This window comes from Triticum urartu, chromosome 3A (genome assembly GCF_056163025.1).
Source record: "Triticum urartu cultivar PI428250 chromosome 3A, HENAU_Tu73, whole genome shotgun sequence".
NCBI lineage: Eukaryota > Viridiplantae > Streptophyta > Magnoliopsida > Poales > Poaceae > Triticum > Triticum urartu.
The window spans coordinates 239,424,992-239,443,342 of record NC_141875.1 but is presented as its reverse complement, the minus strand read 5'-3'; positions in this window follow the sequence as shown (position 1 = coordinate 239,443,342).

The following is an 18,351-nucleotide window of genomic DNA, read 5'->3' as shown; positions in this document are numbered from 1 at the left end:
TTCAGCAGAATTGCCATGGTGTTATTTATGTGCAGAAACAAAAGTTCTCGGAATGACCTGAAACTTCACGGAGATTATTTTTGGAAATAATAAAAAATACTAGCAAAAGAACAAGACCAGGGGGCCCACACCCTAGCCACGAGGGTGGGGGGCGCACCTGCCCCCTGGGCGTGCCCCCCTACCTCGTGAGCCCCCTGGAGCTCCTCCGACCTCAACTCCAACTCTATATATTCGTGTTCGGAGAGAGAAAAATCAGAGAGAAAGATTCATCGCGTTTTACGATACGGAGCCGCCGCCAAGCCCTAAACTCTCTCAGGAGGGCTGATTTGGAGTCCGTTTGGGGCTCCGGAGAGGGGAATCCGTCGCCATCGTCATCAACAACCATCCTCCATCACCAATTTCATGATGCTCACCGCCGTGCATGAGTAATTCCATCGTAGGCTTGCTGGACGGTGATGGGTTGGATGAGATTTATCATGTAATCGAGTCAGTTTTGTTAGGGTTTGATCCCTAGTATCCACTATGTTCTGATATTGATGTTTCTATGACTTTGCTATGCTTAATTCTTGTCACTAGGGCCCGAGTGCCATGATTTCAGATCTGAACCTATTATGTTTTCATCAATATATGAGAGTTCTTGATCCTATCTTGCAAGTCTATAGTCACCTACTATGTGTTATGATCCAACCCCAAAGTGACAATAATCGGGACCACTTCCGGTGATGACCGTAGTTTGAGGAGTTCATGTATTCACTATGTGTTAATGCTTTGGTCTGGTACTCTATTAAAAGGAGCCTTAATATCCGAAGTTTCCACTAGGACCCCATTGCCACGGGAGGGTAGGACAAAAGATGTCATGCAAGTTCTTTTCCATAAGCACGTATGACTATATTCAGAATACATGCCTACATTACATTGATGAATTGGAGCTAGTTTTGTGTCACCCTAGATTATGACTGTTACATGATGAACCGCATCCGGCATAATTCTCTATCACCGATCCATTGCCTATGAGCTTTCCATATATTGTTCTTCGCTTATTTACTTTTCCCTTGCTATTGTTATCATCACTACAAAATACCAAAAACATTACTTTTGCTACCGTTACTTTTGCTATCGTTACCACTACTATCATATTACTTTGCTACTAAATACTTTGCTGCAGATATTAAATTTCCAGGTGTGGTTGAACTGACAACTCAGCTGCCAATACTTGAGAATATTCTTTGGCTCCCCTTGTGTCGAGTCAATAAATTTGGGTTGAATACTCTACCCTCAAAAACTGTTGCGATCCCCTATACTTGTGGGTTATCAAGACTATTTTCTGGCGCCGTTGCCGGGGAGCATAGCTCTATTCTCTGAGTCTTGGGATTTATATCTGCTTATCATTATGAATAACTTGAGAGATCCAAAAACCAAGATTTATCCCTCAACTACGAGGGAGGTAAGGAACTGCCATCTAGCTCTGCACTTGATTCACCTTCTGTTTTGAGTAAGCTTGCGACACCTAAACCTGCTTCTGCTATTGATTCTGGTATGTCGCATATTATTGATGATCCCACTTCTGCTATACATGATACTTATGATGAAACTAATTCTATGATTGATACAACTATGCCACTTGGTGACTTTCTTGATGAACAACTTGCTAGGGCTAGAGAGAATGAAATTATTGAAACTGATAATACCGATGAAAGTGATTATGAAGGTTCTCCTAATAAATATGAATTACCTATTGTGCCTGAGGGCTATGTTATGATGAAGAAACTAAAAGAGACTTCCTTGCTTGCAATGATAGAAGTGATCTTAAGAAAATATTAGCTAATCTTAAACAAAATACTCTGAATGCTAGAATGAAATATGATCCTGCTTATGCTACTTCACCTATCTTTGTTACTAATAAGGATTACGAATTCTCTATTGATCCTGATATAATTACTTTGGTTGAATCTAATCCTTTTTATGGCTATGAATCTGAAACTATTGTGGCACATCTTACTAAATTAAATGATATAGCCACCCTGTTCACTAATGATGAGAGAACTCGCTACTTTTGTATCCTTAAAATATTTCCGTTCTCATTAAAGGGTGATGCTAAGATATTGTTGAATTCTCTTGATCCTAGTTGTGTGCGTAGTCCCCAGGATATGATTTATTACTTCTTTGTTAAATATTTCCCTGCTCATAAGAAACAAGCTTCCTTAAGGGATATATATAATTTTGTGCAAATTGAAGAAGAGAGTCTCCCACAAGCTTGGGGGAGGCTTCTCCAATTACTTAATGCTTTGCCTGATCATCCTCTTAAGAAAAATGAAATACTTGATATCTTTTATAATGGACTAACCGATGCTTCCAGAGATTACCTGGATAGTTGTGCTGGTTCTGTTTTCAGGGAAAGAACACTGGATGAAGCTGAAATTCTATTGAAAAATATGTTGACAAATGAAAATAATTGGACACTTCCTGAGCCAACTCCTGAGCCTATTCCTAAAGCAACTCCAAAGAAAAGGGGTGTTCTATTTCTCAGTCCTGAAGATATGCAAGAGGCAAATAAATCCATGAAAGAAAAGGGTATTAAATCTGAAGATGTTAAGAATTTACCTCCTATTGAAGAAATACATGGTCTTTATTTACTGCCTATTGAAGAAGCACATGGTCTTTATAACCCGACACAGGTAGTAAAGGTAAATTCTCTCAATAGATATGATAAAGCTGAAATCCCATTTACTAAGTTTGATAGCCCATGCTTAGATGAGTTTGATAACTTTATGGTTAAGCAAGAAAACTTCAATGCTTATGTTGGTAGAGAACTAAAACGCAATGCTAATATGCTTGAACACTTGGGTGATTATATGGCTAATGTTAAAGGTGAACTTAAACTTATTAGTAAATATGCTTCTATGGTTACCACTCAAGTAGAACAAGTACTTAAAGCTCAGAATGATTTGCTCAATGAATTAAATAGTAAGAAAAAAGATAACGTTGTTAGATTTATGACTAGAGGTGGTAAAATGACTCAGGAACCCTTGTATCCTGAGGGCCATCCTAAGAGAATTGAGCAAGATTCTTAGAGAAATAATATAGATGCACCTAGTCCTTCTAAAAGGAAGAAAAAGAAAATTGATAGGACCTTGCATGCTTCTAGTGAACATATTGCTAAAACACCTAAGAATCCAAATGATATTTCTATTTATGATGCTGAAACACAATCTGGTAATGAACCTGAAACTAGTGATAATGTAAATGATAATGTTCATGTTGACGCTCAACCTAGTAATGATAATGATATAGAAATTGAACCTGATGTTGATCTTGATAACCCACAATCAAAGAATCAACGTTATGATAAGGAAGACTTTGTTGCTAGGAAACACGGTAAGGAAAGAGAGCCTTGGGTTCAAAAAGTCATGCCTTTTCCTCCCAAACCATCCAAGAAAAAGGATGATGAGGATTTTGAGCGCTTTGCTGAAATGATTAGACCTATCTTTTTGCGTATGCGATTAACTGATATGCTCAAAATGAATCCTTATGCTAGGTATATGAAAGATATTGTTACTAATAAAAGAAAGATACCAGAAGCTGAAATTTCCACCATGCTTGCTAATTATACTTTTAAAGGTGGAATACCAAAGAAACTTAGAGATCCGAGAGTACCCACAATACCATGCTCCATTAAAAGAAACTATGTTAAAACTGCTTTATGTGATCTTGGAGCCGGTGTTAGTGTTATGCCTCTCTCTTTATATCGTAGACTTGATTTGAATAAGTTGACACCTACTAAAATATCTTTGCAAATGGCTGATAAATCAAGTGCTATTCCTGTCAGTATTTGTGAGGATGTGCCTGTTGTGGTTGCTAACGTTACTATTTTAACGGACTTTGTTATTCTTGATATTCCCGAGGACGATAGTATGTCTATTATTCTTGGAAGACCCTTTTTGAATACTGCAGGAGCTGTTATTGATTGCACCAGAGGCAATGTCACTTTTCATGTTAATGGTAATGAGCATACGGTGCACTTTCCGAGGAAACAACCTCAAGTCCACAGTCTCAATTCTATTGGAAAAATTCCATCGATTATTTTTGGAGGTTTTGAATTTCCTCTTCCTACTGTCAAGAAGAAATATGATATTCTTATTGTTGGGGATGTGCATATCCCCATTGAGGTAACCTAGTGTTATTCGAAAATTCTCGGTTCCATGTTATTCGGAATGAGTTTGTTAACAAGACTTGATCAACCTTGTTAGTGGATTCCTTTTGATGAGCATGAGATGGATGAATTTAGAAGACACAACCTTCTGTGCCCTCCTTTTACTTTCTGTTATTTATATTAAAAAATAAAATAGTATTTTCTATTTGTTATCAGAATTATCCGTGCAATATAAAAATACCCTGAAAATGAAAGTTCTCCAAATGGCCTGAAATTTAAATATGATTTTTTCTAGAATATTTGAGAATATTTGGCACTGAGAACACAGCAGGGGGGCATCCACCTGGCCACGAGGGTGGAGGGCGCGCCCTACCCCCCTAGGCGCGCCCCCTGCCTCGTGGGCCCACGGTGGACCTCCTCCACTTATTCCTGCACCCACACACTCCTTCTTCCTCCCACAAACACCATTATACAGCTCAAGCACGAGTTCTAGCTCATTTTGCTGCGATTTTCGATATCCTTGCTCAAAGCACCTCTCACAAAACTGCTTTGGGGGATTGTTCCTTAGTATGTGACTCCTCCAATGGTCCAATTAGTTTTTGTTCTAGTGCTTTATTCATTGCATATTTTTGCTTCTTAGGTGACCCTATTATTGAGCTTGCATGTCAAATTTATGTGGTTCCAAGTAGTTTTGATGCATGATATAGGCTCTAGGCACTTGTAGGAGTAGTTGCTATCAATTTTGTTGAGTTTGGTTCACTTTTATTTGAAGTTACTAAAAAATTTCAGAATTTTTCAGAAAATAAAGAAAATATTTTTGAGGGGCTCATCGAGCCGAAGCTCAAAGGAAAAGCAAAATGAAGAAGCAAAGAGGCCTAAATATAATCTGCCTCGCATCACGGAGGTTCGGCCGTGTGAATGGCCTTGTGATGATTTCTTGAGAGCAGCCGGGATTTATGATGATTTCTATGAATTGGCTGAGAATGCAGGCCTCACCGCCTTCCTCCACGACTAGCGCGAAAAGTATCTCTTACTCACCAATATATTTGTACAAAACTTTCATTTTCATGCTAGGAGCTCACCACCTATGGTGGAGTTTTATTTATATGATGAGCATAAGGAGATGTCACTTCATGATTTTTGTCGGGTTTGTTTGATCCCTTTCGAGGGCATCATAGAGGAACCACATCGCGGCGATGTGGATGGGTTTATTGATACCATCACTGTAGGGGAAACGATGAAGGTTTCCGATGCACGAACTACTAGCATACACTTTCCTGTTCTACGTTACTTTGCTATATTTGCTAGTAGATGCTTAATTGGGCGTGGAAACTATGGAAACTTGAGTGCCCCTGATATTGTTATTTTGTGCCATGCCTTATTTTGTGATGATACATTCAGCATGGGTGCTATTATTGCAAAGCGGTTAAATCTTAACCGTACTAAGGGCCCCCTATTTTGAGGCATCTTCGCCTCACGCCTAGCTGCACATTTTAACATACCTATTAGGCATTATGAGAAGGAAGAAAAATTGCTGCCTCCTGTTTATGTAGATTATAAGATTATGGTAGCACACGATTTTATTGTTAAGAATAGCGAAAATGAGCTCAAATACAAATTGTTCTTTGATAAACATCATCCTGAGACTATTACCCTCCTGCTCCTTCCTTGTTTGATTTATCTGTAGGCAAGTACCTTGTTCCGTTGGAGGCTATTCACGCCTACCGGAACCCTACATCAGCCACAGCGCCAGAGTCGGAACCACAAGTTGATCATCCACGACAGTCTAATTACCAGTGGGATCCGAAGATGATTGCCAACCAGTGGCAATCAGAGTCTTCTTCTTCTTAGTACGACCCCAACTATTACTTTGGGTATCCGCCAAGCCAGTCGTGGCCATAGACCAACTTAGGCAAAAAGCCTACGCTTGGTGGAGTACGTATTTCTCACCGACATTACATTCATGTTCACACACTCAGTGCTAGTTGTCGGTGCTCATACTTTTTCATTGTAATATCCATGCTAGTTTATTTCCTTTTTATGCTTTCTTCTTGTGTGTTTAATAAACCTTAAGAAAAACCAAAAAATTTAGTTGTAGCTTTTAATTAGTTTACTTTCCATGCTTGTAGTAGTAATTAAAAAGAAAACCCCAAAAGATTTTTTTGTTCTTCTTTTTGCTTGTTGGGAGCTTTCCCGTGTATATAGTTTTATTTCTTTTCTTTTCTTTGGGGGTCGATAGGAGAAGATCATGATTAAATTGTTGAAGTGGCTCTTATATGCATTATTGTTGATCTGACAAAAGATCCCATATTGCCCTGTCTTCTCTTGTTTACTGAATGCTTGCAGATTCCAGCTTAGTCCAAATGCACGTGCACTATTATTATTATTCACATCATTCGGTCGTGCAAGTGAAAGGCAATTATGACGATATATGATGAACTGGTTGAGACGGGAGAAGCTGGTATAAACTCGACCTCTCTTGTTTTTGTAAATATGATTAGTTCATCATTCCTGATTCAGCGTATTATGAATAAACATGTTTGCGATGACAATTACAGATCATAGTTTCTTATGCCATGCTTAATTAGCTTGGAGCTTATAATGGTTTACCTTGCGTGCCAACATGCTATTAAAATGGTTGTGATGTGGTATGATAGGGTGGTATCCTCCTCTGAATGATTTAAGTGACTTGACTTGGCACATGTTCACGCATGTAGTTGAAACAAAATCAACATAGCCTTCACGATATTTATGTTCATGGTGGATTATATCCTACTCATGCTTGCACTCAATGTTCATTAACTTTAATGCATGTTCATGGTTGTTGTCGCTCTCTAGTTGGTCGCTTCCCAGTCTTTTGCTAGACTTCACTTGTACTAAGCGGGAATACTGCTTGTGCATCCAATTCCATAAACCCCAAAGTTGTTCCATATGAGTCCACCATACCTACCTATATACAGTATCTACCTGTCGTTCCAAGTAAATTTGTATGTGCCAAACTCTAAACCTTCAAATAAACATTCTGTTTTGTATGCTCGAATAGCTCATGTATCAACTAGGGCTGTCCGTATCTTCCATGTTAGGCGGGTTATTCTCAAGAGGAGTGGACTCCGCTTCTCACTCACGAGAAAATGGCTGGTCACCGGGATGCCCAGTCCCATGCTTTATGCAAATCAAATCAAAATAATTGCAAACAAAACTCCCCCTAGGACTCTTGTTAGTTGGAGGCACTCGTTGTTTCGAGCAATCCATGGATTGATGCTTGTTGGTGGAGGGGGAGTATAAACTTTACCATTCTGTTTGGGAACCGCCTATAATGTGTGTAGCATGGAAGATATCGCCATCTCTTTGTTGTTATGTTGACAATGAAAGTATACCACTCAAAATATTATTCCTATCTATTTCAAAACCGAGCTCTGGCACCTCTACAAATCCCTGCTTCCCTCTGTGAAGGGCCTATCTATTTACTTTCATGTTGAGTCATCATCCTCTTATTAAAAAGCACCAGTTGGAGAGCACTACTGTCATTTGCATTCATTAATGTTAGTTTACATTGAGTATGACTTGACTGGATCTCTTTTACCATGACTTACAATGTCTAGTCAGTCCTTGATCTTTAAAGGTGCTCTACATTTATGTTTTGCGGTCTCAGAAAGGGCTAGTGAGATACCATATTGTTATATCATATTATTATTGTTTTGAGAAAGTGTTGCCATCCGAGATTTATTATTATTGCTCGCTAGTTGATTATGCCATTGACATGAGTAAACATGAGACCTAAACGTTATTGTGAATATGGTTAGTCTATAATATTTGCTGAAAACTTGAATGCTGGCTTTACATATTTACAACAACAAGAGCAAACAGTGTTTGCAAAAGTTTTTCTTTATCACTTTTAGTTTATCAACTGAATTGCTTGAGGACAAGCAAACGTTCAAACTTGGGGGAGTTGATACGTCTCCGTCATATCTACTTTTCCAAACACTTTTGCCCTTGTTTTGGACTCTAACTTGCATGATTTGAATAGAACTAACCCGGATTGACGATGTTTTCAGCAGAATTGCCATGGTGTTATTTATGTGCAGAAACAAAATTTCACGGAATGACCTGAAACTTCACGGAGATTATTTTTGGAAATAATAAAAAATACTGGCAAAAGATCAAGACCAGGGGGCCCACACCCTAGCCACGAGGGTGGGGGCGTGACTGCCCCCCTGGGCGTGCCCCCTACCTCGTGGGCCCCCTGGAGCTCCTCCGACCTCAATTCCAACTTTATATATTCGTGTTCGGAGAGAGAGAAATCAGAGAGAAAGATTCATCGCGTTTATGATACGGAGCCGCCGCCAAGCCCTAAACTCTCTTGGGAGGGCTGATCTGGAGTCCGTTCAGGGATCCGAAGAGGGGAATCCGTCGCCATCGTCATCATCAACCGTCCTCCATCACCAATTTCATGATGCTCACCGCCGTGTGTGACTAATTCCATTGTAGGCTTGCTGGATGGTGATGGGTTGGATGAGATTTACCATGTAATCGAGTTAGTTTTGTTAGGGTTTGATCCCTAGTATCCACTATGTTCTGAGATTGATGTTGCTATGACTTTGCTATGTTTAATGCTTGTCACTAGGGCCCGAGTGCCATGATTTCAGATGTGGACCTTTTATGTTTTCATCAATATATGAGAGTTCTTGATCCTGTCTTGCAAGTCTATAGTCACCTACTACGTGTTATGATCCGGCAACCCCGAAGTGACAATAATCGGGACCACTTCCGGTGATGACTGTAGTTTGAGGAGTTCATGTATTCACTATGTGTTAATGCTTTGGTCTGGTACTCTATTAAAAGGAGACCTTAATATCCCTTAGTTTCCGCTAGGAGCCCACTGCCACGGGAGGGTAGGACAAAAGATGTCATGCAAGTTCTTTTCCATAAGCATGTATGACTATATTCGGAATACATGCCTACATTACATTGATGAATTGGAGCTAGTTCTGTGTCACCCTAGGTTATGACTGTTACATGATGAACCGCATCCGGCATAATTCTCTATCACCGATCCATTGCCTACGAGCTTTCCATATATTGTTCTTCGCTTATTTATTTTTCCGTTGCTTTTGTTATCATCACTACAAAATACCAAAAACATTACTTTTGCTACCGTTACTTTTGCTATCGTTACCACTACTATCATATTTGTAGCGACCTGACCCGAATGGATCAAGTCTCTGTGCTTAAGTGCCATCCCTGGATCGGTATGCTGACACACACAGTACTCGAGGATTTATAGCAGAGGTAAATCACATGTAAAAGTAACGTAAATACCATTACCTCAATCCAAATATAGCGGAAGTAACAAGGTTGTGGATTCCCATCAACACCAACGGCAAAGTTGAGTGTAGAAATCGTAACCCTAATGTATCACTTACTCGCCGTCAGATATCCTGCAACATGAGACGTTGCAGCCCGAAACGGGTCAGTACATTGAATGTACTAGCAAATTCACACCATAGAGAATGATGAACAATGGCTATCACTACATGCATATATGGCTGGTGGAAAAGCTCTATGGTTATATGTTTTTGCGAAAAGCCAATTTTTCCCTACTGTAAAGGAATAAATTTAATTACTATCATGGTGGTTGTTAAACATTGAGAATGGTTGACAGCATTCTCAATCCCAATTAAAGTAACATCATTAAACCCAACAAAATTTACTTTAGAGTAACATGTTGAGATTCACTTGATAATCCAGGTACTAGATACTCAAGATGTCCATAACCGGGGACACGGCTAACCATGATTAGTTTATACACTCTGCAGAGGTTTGCGCACTTTTCCCCACAAGACTCGATCGCCTCCGTTTGGTTTCTCGCACTACATGGTGTTTGAGAAGGCGGATGATCGAGACATAGTCTTTCAGAAGCACTAGCACCTTACGATCGGGTAGACCGTACCACCTACATCCCCTACATCTGCTAGTCTACCACTGTAAGAGTTTGCACGACTTAGTCAACTATGCTAGAGCCCATAATAGCTTGTGGCTGCACACAAAAGTTTCTAGTATGAATAGTCTCATGATCCCTTTGAGCATGGGTGGCGGTCCAAAAGAAAACAGGCAAGTCCTGGATTACCCAGGTGCCTAGACAGGCAATCCTAGAATAACCAGGTGCCTCAATCCACCCAGATGTATGTTTAAGTTGCCACCTTAAGTAAACCATTAATTAACAATCTCACATCTGTCATGGATACTCTCAAAACCCAATCCACGTCTATGAGCATAGCATGGCCATGTAAGCATAACGTAAAAGTAACTCCCAAGGTTTGAATGCAGGGCAATAGGTTCCTACCTCATCAACTACTTCCCAATACCCACAATTTAATTAGATCCTAATCATGCAATGTTTGAGGTTTGATCTAATGCAATAAAAACTGGGTATGAAAGAGGATATGATCAAAGTGTGAACTTGCCTGCAATGTTGATGAAGATGATTCACACTCAAATCTCTTGATAGTTCTACTCTTCATGCTCCGGTCAATCTATCGTAAGCAAGCAATAGTAACCACACATAAGCAATCACTCAAAGATCACAAAGAACGAAGAAAACGATTCGGAAAACTTCACAACCAAGCAAATAACTCTTGCAACATAAAACAATTTCTAACAGTACCAAAATTATGTGAATTTGGCCTTATTAGAATGTTTAGGTCAAGAGCTTCGATTTGCAAAAAGAATCAACTCAAACGGAGCTACGGAACTCAAGTTATGATCAAACGAAGTTTGAATTCAAATCTGATCTAATTCAAATTTTAAACTTTTCAAAAAAACATGTTTGAGTTGGATTAATGGATAGAGGAGATCATAACGAGGACGTGAGCGTTGGTTTCGTTGGATTTGGATAAACGAGTAAGAAGTTACGGTGTTTTGAAGATCAGGGGCTATTCTGCAAATAACTTATTCACAAACGGGTCCCTGGCCGAAAACTGAATAAAAGAAAAGACTAAATAGCGAACGTTCGCTGCAGAAGCCTATAAGACGAAAACCGTTCGCTACTGAGTACTAACGGACGAACATCCACTAACTAACTAAACCTAACAAATAAACCGATCAAAACAAAGAAAACCGAGCTAAAAGAAAACCTAAAACAAAATCGGGTCGGTTTGTACCGGTTCGGGCGGTTTTTCTTCGAAAACCGGTGGCGGCGGTTAGCGACGGACTCCGGCGAGGGCGGCGCGGCTCCGACGAGGGAAGTACGGCGGCGTGGGCAAGCAGCGCGGCAGCGGCGAGGCGAGCAGGCAGCGGCGCGGCTCGGTGCGGCGACGGCGGAGCGCGTAGCAAGCGGCATCGGCGGCGGCGGCGATCTGCGCGTGGGCGAGCGGCGGCAAGACGGCGTCGGGGGCCCGGGGCTCGGGGCCGGCCTATTTAAGAGGGGGGCGAGGAGGTGGCGACGGCCTTGGGGAAGGGGCCAAGGAGAGGCCAGGGCGGTCACGGCCGTCGAGGTCGGCGGCGGCGCGTGGCGGCTCGGGACTCTGTTCCGAGCTCGGGGACGAGGCGCGCGCGGCTTTGGGCCAGCTGGGTCGTGGCCTGGCGAGCTGGGCCGGCCCGGTCCGGTCGATACAGAGATCTTTTTTTTACATTTTTTTCAGACAAACAGAGACAATAATAAAAAAAACTTATATAGGCATATAATATATCAAAATTTTCAGAAAAAGATTTCCTACACGCTGAACATTTTTATAACTTCAAATAAAATCCACACAAATTTAGATAAATCAAAGAGTGCTACTGGTCTATTAAAATCCAACAAAAATCATTTTTAAAATACCAAAATGATTTCAAATTTATTTCTCTCCAATTTTCTGTTGTAGGGAATCATGTTACCCTAATTTCCATATATTTTATTTTTGGAGAAAAATAATTTGAATTAAACTCAAATAACTCCAAATTGAAAATAAATTCAAAAGAACTTTGAATTTAATTCTTTGAAACTCCCAACTCATATTTCATATAATTTGAAGAAGTCCTTTTATCTTCTCTCATGAAAATCATTGAGCTGCATGAAGTTTATGAATTGAAATATTTCCAAATGAAATCCAATTATTTTCAAATACCCTTTCATTTAATTTAAATGGAAGAAGTCATATCATCTTCGCTCAAGGGTTTTGTATTTGAAAAGAATTTGAATTCATGGAGATCAGAAAGCAAATATGAAAGTTTGGGAAAGTCCTTTTATTCCCTCTCATTTAACTTTCAAAAGTTTCGAATTCACTCACTTTCAGACAATCAATCAAACAATCAATCAATCTATCTATTTATTATAACATTCCAAAATTTAGAATTTTGGGATGTTACAATATTACTTTGCTACTAAATACTTTGCTGTAGATATTAAGTTTCCGGGTGTGGTTGAATTGACAACTCAGCTGCTAATACTTGAGAATATTCTTTGGCTCCCTTGTGTCGAATCAATAAATTTGGGTTGAATACTCTACCCTCAAAAACTGTTTTGATCCCCTATACTTGTGGGTTATCACCTGGCGCCCGAGTACTTTTGCTCGCGGTTCTGAACTTTGCCAGATTTATCCAAATGCTATTTTTCTCATTTCCATGGTGCTTGGATTTTTTAATTTAGGCAAAGCTGGCTCGCGGCTAAGTCCCCGAGTGAGAGGATTTATCATCACTCGGAGTATTTTTGAAACTTACGCGAGTACGGGGTCGCAGCCAAGCCCCCGAGTGAGAGGATTGCTCTCCACTCGGAGAAGTTTTTAATTTAGGTGATTACGGGGTCGTAGCTAAGCCTCTAAGTGGGAGGATTGCTCTCCACTCGGAGTATTTTTGAAACTTAGGCGAGAACGGGGCCGCAGCTAAGCCCCCGAGTGGGAGGATTGCTCTCCACTCAGAGTAGTTTTTAACTTAGGCGAATCTGGTTCGTAGCTAAGCCCCCGAGTGGGAGGATCTATCTCCACTCGGAGTAATTTTTAACTTAGGTGAATCTGGTTCGCAGCTAAGCACCTGAGTGGGAGCATTGCTCTCCACTCGGAGTAATTTTTAACTTAGGCGAATATGGTTCGCAGCTAAGCCCCCAAGTGGGAGGATCGCTCTCCAATCAGAGTAATTTTTAACTTAGGCGGATCTGGTTTGCAGCTAAGCCCTCGAGTGGGAGGATCACTCTCCACTCGGAGTAGTTTTTGAAACTTAGGCGAATCTGGTTTACAGCTAAGCCCCCGAGTGGGAGGATCGCTCTCCACTCGGAGTAGTTTTTGAAACTTAGGCGAATCTAGTTCGCAACTAAGCCCCGAAGTGGGAGGATCGCTCTCCACTCGGAGTAATTTTTAACTTAGGCGAATCTGGTTCGCAGCTAAGCCCCCGAGTGGGAGGATCGCTCTCCACTCGGAGTGGTTTTTGAAACTTAGGCAAATCTGGTTCGCAGCTAAGCCCTTGAGTGGGAGGATCGCTCTCCACTCGGAGTAGTTTTTGAAACTTAGGGGAAACATATTCACGGCTAAGCCACCCACTGGGGGATTTGAATGTATGTTTATGCGAGAATAATCACTATGAGACTGCAGGAATCATGTCTTTGATAAACAATATGAAAGTATTCTTATTACACCTCGACAATCCGAGTGTTTTAAGTATAAAAGCAGTGGAGCAGATCCGCGTTCTAAGAGCGTGGTTCGTCTTTATTCTTGGCTATGTTGTAAAGGTGATATGCCCCATTGTGAAGGACCTTGGTGACGATGAAGGGGCCTTTCCAAGCAGGGGCGGGCTTATGAGGCTGTTGCTGATCCACTCGGAGCACAAGGTCTTCTTCTTGAAATGCTCGACCTTTGATGTTTCAGGCATGGAATCGATGAAGGTCTTGCTGATAAATGGTCGACCGGATCAAGGCCATCTCTCGTTCTTCCTCCAGAAGATCTACGGCGTAATAACGTGCTTGTTCTGCCTTAGCCTCTAAGAAAAGTTCCACTCGGGGTGCATTGTGCAGCAAGTCACTCGGAAGCACGGCTTGAGCCCCGTACACCATGAAGAAAGGGGTTCGATTGGTTGGGAGTTGTCCTCAATCCCCACAAAACAGACGGCAACTCAATCACCCAAGCTCCAACTGCATGCTTAAGGTCGCGCATCAATCGGGGTTTCAGCCCTTGGAGGATCAAACCATTTGCTCTTTCATCTTGCCCATTCGACTGCGGGTGCGCAACGGATGCGTAATCGACCTGAGTACCTCGGGAAGCGCAGAATTATCTGAACTCATCAGAATCAAAGTTTGAGCCGTTATCTATGATGATACTATGCGGAACTCCATATTGGAACACCAACTCTCTGATAAAACTGATGCCTATGCTTGAGTCTAGATTCTTGATAGGTTTGGCCTCAATCCACTTAGTGAACTTGTCGACTGCCATGAGCAGATGAGTGAAACCACTCCTGCCAGTCCTTAACGGCCCAATCATGTCCAACCCCCACATAGCAAATGGCCAGATGAGTGGGATAGTATTCAAAGCGGATGCTGGCTTGTGGGACATGTTCGAGTAAAACTGGCAACCTTCACACTTCTCTACGATCTCTTCCGCCATTTCATTGTCCCGTGGCCAGTAGAATCCCGCTCGGTATGCTTTGTCCACGATGGTCCGGGAGGACGCATGGTGACCACAGTTCCCCGAGTGAATCTCATTCAAGATCAGTTGACCCTCTTCTGGAGATATACATCGTTGAGCCACGCCAATAACACTTTCTCTGAAAAGTTGTTCGCCTATAACTATGAAGGCTTTCGACCTATGGACGATCTGTCGTGCTTCAACTTCATCTTTTGGGAGCTCCTGCCTAAGAAGATATGCAATATATGGCACTGTCCAGTTGGGGGTGATTACCAAAATCTCCATAATCATATCGACTACTGCTGGCACTTCGACTTCAGTCAGATTGGTAGAACTTATTAGTTGTGGGGGCTCTTCTGTAAAGGGATCTTCTTGTACTTATGGGCTATGGAGGTGCTCCAAGAACACATTACTGGGAATAGGCTTCCGAGTGGAACCTATTTTCACCAGATCATCAGCTGCTTGATTCTTGAGTCGGTGAACGTGGTGGAGCTCCATCCCTTCAAACTTCTTTTCCAACTTCCTTACTGCATTGCAGTATCTAGTCATGGCAGGGCTCCTGACATCCCACTCCTTCATCACCTGATTAACCACCAAGTCTGAGTCGCCGTCTACCATCAAGCGACGAACGCCGAGTGAGATGGCCATACACAACCCGTGGATAAGTGCTTTGTACTCAGCTTCATTGTTGGAGGAATCAAAGTGAATCTGGAGGACATAACTGAGTTTGTCGCCTCTTTGGGACACGAGGACCACTCCAGCACAAGAACTATTTAACATCTTAGATCCATCAAAGGACATGGTCCAGTGTTCCGAGTGAACTCATGTCGGCTGCTACTGCTCAATCCACTCGGCCAAGAAATCTGCGATTGCTTGACACTTGATTGCCTTCTTTGCTTCAAACTTGATATCTAGAGGAATAAGTTCAATTGCCCACTTCGCCACTCGACCGGTTGCATCTCAATTGTTCAAAAATTTAGACAATGGAGCGTCGCTAATGACTGAAATCGAGTGGTCTTGGAAGTAATGTGCAACTTTCTTTGCAATCAAGTAAATTCCATAGACAAGCTTCTGGTAATGTGGATACCTTTGCTTGGACGAAGTCAAGACTTCAAAAATGTAATACACTGGGCGTTGAACTTTATAGGTGAAAGTGCTAGTGATCGACTAGAGGGGGGTGAATAGGCGATTTTTATGAAAGTCTTCAAAACATGGAAGTTTTGAAGACAAACGATAGAAATAAACCTATTACCATGCAGCGGAAGGTAGACTACACTAAGCTAACCATAGTCAAGTATTCAATGAAATGAAAGCATAAAGACTAATAGCAGCTAGGCAGTATAGATCAGGATGGAAGATAGTATGAAGCCAATCAGAACAAGCAGTCACACAGTGAAGACAAATAACTAATGCAAACAAGCAATGACTTCACAAGGACCAATCAGCACATAAAGAGATGGGAAGGATGGAACCAGTGGCTCGTTGAAGACAATGATTTGTTGGACCAGTTCCAGTTGCTATGACAACTGTACGTCTGGTTAGGGAGGCTGAGATTCAACTCAGAAGACCGTGTCTTCACCTTATTCCCCTTGAGCTAAGGACACCCAGTCCTCGCCCAATCACTCTGGTAAGTCTTCAAGGTAGATTTCCAAACCTTCACAGACTTCGTTCACCGGTGATCCACAAAGACTCTTGGATGCTCAGAACGCGACGCCTAAACGGCTGGAGGATTCATAGTCCTCAAGTGTAATAAGTCTTCAGATCACACAGACAGGAAGACTTCAGTGATGCCTAACACTCTTTGGCTCTAGGTGTTTAGGGCTTTGTCCTCGCAAGGAATTCTCTCTCAAAGGCTTCGAGGTGGGTTGGTCTCAAACGACAAAAGCCGTACACTAACTTCGAGCAGCCAACCGTTTATGGTTGTAGGGGTGGGCTATTTATAGCCACTAGGCAACCCGACCTGATTTGTCCGAAATGACCCTGGGTCACTAAGGAACTGACATGTGTTCCAACGGTCAGATTTCAAACACACACGGCAACTTTACTTGGGCTACAGGCAAAGCTGACTTATCCAGCTCTGGATAAGATTTGCTCTCATTGTCTTTGCTCGAAGACATAGGATTTTGGTTAAGCATCACTTCAGTCATTCTGACTAGTTCACTTGGACCCCACTTAACAGTACGGTGGTTCCTATGACTCAACAAAGAAGAAAAAGAACGAAAAAACAACTAAGTCTTCGCGCTCCATAGTCTTCACGCAATGTCTTCTCTTGTCATAGTCTTCAATGTGAATGTCTTCACATACCGCCTTTGACTTCAATGTCTTCATACATTTTTAGGGGTCATCTCTGGTAGGAAAACCGAATCAATTAGGGACTTCTACCTGTGTTATCCTGCAATTCTCACAAACACATTAGTCCCTCAACCAGGTTTGTCGTCAATACTCCAAAACCAACTAGGGGTGGCACTAGATGCACTTACAATCTCCCCCTTTTTGGTGATTGATGACAAACTGGTTGAAGTTTTCAATGGGGAATAAAATATGTGAAATTGTAAAGGATAGGGTATTGTCTTCATAAGTGGCAAAGGCTCCCCCTGAAGATGTGCATATAAGTAATTTGCTCTTGGAATGCAAATGCACATGGCAGGTTGTACTTGTGGAGATCCTCTCCAACTTATGATGACAATTCATCATGCATGATTTGATGTAACAAAGATAATGACATGCATAATGAAAAATGGACGTCTGCAAAATGACCTAAGTGCGAAAGTTATCATCGCACATGCGGAATTTATCATCGCATCACAGAATAGCAAATAAGTAGCAGACGACCATCGAGTTTAAGTGTTACAACTCAAAGAACCAAATGTGTCGAAAAGCAAGAGTTGTAAGCACTTGGCAAAAATAGCAAAGATAAAGCAACCAACCATATGGACCCGCTTTAAGACTATCAACTCATATGCTTCTCCCCCTTTTGTCAGTAAGGACCAAAAAGGTTTGAAGACAAAGAGCGCCTACTCGTTCCCATGAGGTGCAGGCGAGGCAGCAGGGTCGTTGTTGAGGTCTGGTGGTGCAGAAGAACTTGGTGCAGTGTCGACACGCGCTGAAGTTGGAGGAGGTGAAGTTGCATCATCTTGGTCATCAATGACTCTGGCATTCACTATCGCAGCTGAGGACAAATAATCAGAGTCTTCAAGTGAGGGAGTCCGACGCAAGTGAGCATTTCATGGAGGAGTTGAGTCAAACTTGAATCTTTCGGTGAAGCCATCGTCCTACAGATCAGCTTCAGCACTAAGCAAAGTCAAACTCTTCCACGACCTCCGACAGGTTTCATGACTGACAAAGGCATTCTTGGTGGCAAGATTGCGTATGCGGTTGACATCCACCAAGAGGCTTTGCATCTGACGCTTAAGCCAGTTGTGATGCTTGTCCTGTTTCTGGTGTAGTGCGATGAGAAGCTCTCGGTCATTGAGAACACGAGATCGCCTTCGAGGCCTTTGCGCAATGGTGCTACTAGTGGCGTCAGTTTGAGCGCAAGGGGCACGTGTGTTGCCAGCCAAGGGATAAACACGCGAGACTGCCTGAACTCCTTCAATGGGTTGGGTGAAGCTT